This window comes from Notamacropus eugenii, chromosome X, assembly GCF_028372415.1.
Source record: "Notamacropus eugenii isolate mMacEug1 chromosome X, mMacEug1.pri_v2, whole genome shotgun sequence".
NCBI lineage: Eukaryota > Metazoa > Chordata > Mammalia > Diprotodontia > Macropodidae > Notamacropus > Notamacropus eugenii.
Window position 1 is genome coordinate 97,996,842 of NC_092879.1, and position 3,625 is coordinate 98,000,466.

Consider the following 3,625-nt stretch of genomic DNA (forward strand, 5'->3'; position numbering starts at 1 on the left):
CCAGTGTCTCTTTGTGGTAGTACCTCGTTGAATCTCAGGATCTGAGTCAAAAGGAACCTCAGAGACCATCATCTACTTTGGCCAGAATATACAGGCCCTGCAGGTCAAATCTAGTCTCAAACACTTATTGCCTGTGTGACTCTGGGCAAGTCACTTCATTTCTGCTTGCTTTGGTTTTCTCATCTGTAAAATGGCACTCAATACAACAGCACTTATCTCCCAGGGTTATTGTGAGAGGATCAAATGAGATTACATTTGTAAAGTGCTAGCCCAGTGCCTGGCACACAGTAGGTGTTATATAAATGTTTTTTCTCTTTTTTTTCCCTTCCCCTGCTAAAGAATTCTGATATCTCTCCCTTAAAACTCACTGCATAGATAGAGGAGTTTGCTTTAGGCCTCAAAATGGGAAGTGCATTTGATGTCTTGTGTGAGCTGCCTCTGAGCTTCAAATGAGAACTAATTCATCAGAGAAAGCACATGGTTATGTTGGTTTAAAAAATAGGCGATTTTATTTTGTATCTTGATCAAATCATTCCTTACTGGTCTCTTCTCTTGGCATTTCTTTTAACCTGGGTGCCTCTCCCTCCTCCTCCCAGAAATTAGTATGTTATTTTTTCATTTTTCTTTTTATTAATCTATCTCTCCCACCACATCTCTATTTTGCCCACATTGAGCAAAGGGGAAAAAACCCCTAAACATAGTGCCCTCAGTACAAAGCTGCACGGTCCAGCACATAGATGCCCTCACTGACTGTACCTGAACATTAAAAAAGAAACAGCAACATTAAAGGGTGAAAGATTTCCAGGGGGCACTGCACAACTTTTTTAAAGGGGCAGCAGGCCAATTAAGTTTGGGGACCTCTGCTTTATATGGTGTGTCCACTTGCAGGACACTAGGGAGATTTTGTTTCTCTACATGATAGATGCTAAGGAGATGCCATCTCTACATGAGGCGATACAAAGGAGTTCTTCTAGGGAATCTCAGTGACATGTTTGGAGCATGCGTAGTAATTATGTAGCAAACTATGCGTTGAAATTGAGCTCTTTGGCTGTGAAGGCTTGTAAAAAGGCCTTTTGGGTTCAGCTACTGCTCTCTTCTCTCTGTGCTTTTAGGAGAGCTTGGTGACCATTGAAGGCAATGAAGAATAACTATAAGTCCCCTTTGGATCTGGGCGTTCCAAAGTCCAGGTTTGCTGCATGGTTTTCTGGAACATCAAGGAGTAACCTTTGGGGGTGACTTTGGCAACACTAACCCAGTTGCAACTGAGGAGCATTTTCCTCCAGCATCTAGCTGTGCAGTAGGTTGGAACTCTGCTCTGTAGAAACTGAGAGTTTCTTTTTTTCAAGGTTTACAAAACTCTTTCCACTTAATTTTTTATCCTGATTTCACAACCCTCAACAAACATTTCAGTTCACAAAGAACTACCCAACACAAGAGCGCTATATATAAACCTGGGGGTCCCTGTTATGATAACATTGATGAGAGTTCTAAAACCTTTCAAAGTTGTTTTTCTTTCTAAGGACATCATTGTAAAAGGTGTTCTCCTGGTGCTAACTTCACTCCCCAAGAGCCTGTGATAAAGGTCTTCCCAGTGTTCTCGGAATACTACTAAAAACTGAGAACTTGGTGCCACTACGCCTCACTTACATTCAGGAGCAGATGAAGACGTCATCCATGATGCAGCTGGTCCTCTTGGGAAACAAAGGACAAAGGACCACCACAAAAATAGCCATAACAGCGAGAATTTTTATGGTCTTCAAAGGTTTGCAAAGGACTTTACAAACATTAATTATCTTGCTTGATACTTACGACAACCCTCAGAGGGAGGCCCTGTTATTAGCCCTTTATTGTGGTTGAAGAAACTGAGGCAAAAAGAGGTTAAGTGACATGCCCAAGGTCATATAGCTAGTGTTTCAGGAAGGATCGGAACTCATTTCTATGACTCCAAGTCTAGCATTCTATCCATTGTCACTTAGCAGCCCTTGAATTTCTCTACTTCATCATTTCTTATGACACAATGTTATTCTATTACATTCACATAGCATGGATTGTTCAATCATCCCCTGAGAGGAGCGCACTTCCTTAGCTTCCAGTTCTTTTCACCCACGAAAAGGGCTGCTACAAATATTTTAGTACACATAGATCCTTGTCCTCTTTCTTTGATTTCACAGTTCCATGAATGGTGCACCAGTATCCCCATTTCAATCTATCGACAAACATTTATGAAGCACCCACTGTGAGCCAGGCACAGTGCCTCCATCATTTGTCATTTTCCTCTTTTGCTTTTATCTCTGCCAGCCTTAATCTGCACCTCTCTAATTACTAATAATTACTAGTAATTAGGGTGATTAGAACCTTTTTAAAAATGTGATTATTGATGGTTTGGACCCTGCCTGTTCATATTCCTTGACCTCATATATTGAGGAATGGCTCTTAGTCTTATAAATTTGAATCAGTTGCTATATATATATATCTTGTAAATTACACCTTTATCCAAGAAACTTGTTGCAAAGATTTTCCCCAGTTACCTATTTCCCTCATAAGTTTAATTGAATTAGATATCTGTGTAAATTTTTTGTTAAATTTACAGCATGTAAATTGTCCCTTTTATCCTGTGTGATCCTCTCTATCACTAGTTCAGTCATGAACTCTTCCCTATCTGTAGATTAGAAAGGTAATTTCTTCCCTGTTCCTCTCATTTGTTTAGGAGTGACTTTTAATATCTAAGTCATGTATCCTTTTAGAACCTATCTTAGTGTTAGGTGTTGGTCTATACCTAATTTCTATCAGACTGCTATCTCATTTTCCCATTAGTATCTGTCAAATAGTGAGTCCTTCCCCTACTACCGGAGATCTTTAGATTTGTCAAATATAGTTCTGTATTCTACTGTTTGTTTGCTTCCATGGACATTTACCTAAAAGACTATTTTATGGAGAAGTCCCACAAGGCAAGCGCTCACATAGAAGTCAGAAGTGATACAAGGTAGAAGAAGTGATACAAGATGTCTCTGAAGATATTTAGAATTGATTGTGAGACATGGGAGACACTGGCATGGGAGTCCCCAGGATGGCGTGTTGGTATCAAAGAAGGTGCTGTGCTGTATGAGCAAAGCAGAATTGCAGTCATAGAAAAGAAACATGAGATGTGTGAATTTAGACCCATCGCTCTCCTAAATGGTCATACTATTTGTGTCTGACTTGTGATAGAGACATATTAGTCTAATCAGCCACTGTCAGACGCACTGTGCCTTAACTCTGACGTAGTGATGTCATTTTGGTCCTCTTCTAGCAGGAAGGACAAACAGTAACCACCCATTCTGTTTCACTGATTGACTTTTTTTTTTAACAATGCCAGATCATTTGCACGATTACTGCTTTGTAGTCCAGTTTGAAATCTGGTACTCATAGGCCCTGCACTACAATTTGAGCCTATTTCCATCCAGAGATTGAGATGGTGTATGAAGCACTTATACCCCAGATGGAGTGGGGGCAAATGTCTGCATGTTTCTTGTGGTTATGTCTTTCCAGCTCAGTAAAGCCAATCCGTGTAAAGTGGTTCTATGGAATTGGGTTGCTCCTCACTGACCTCATGATAACAGGAGGAACGCAGCTTTCTGGGGCTCAA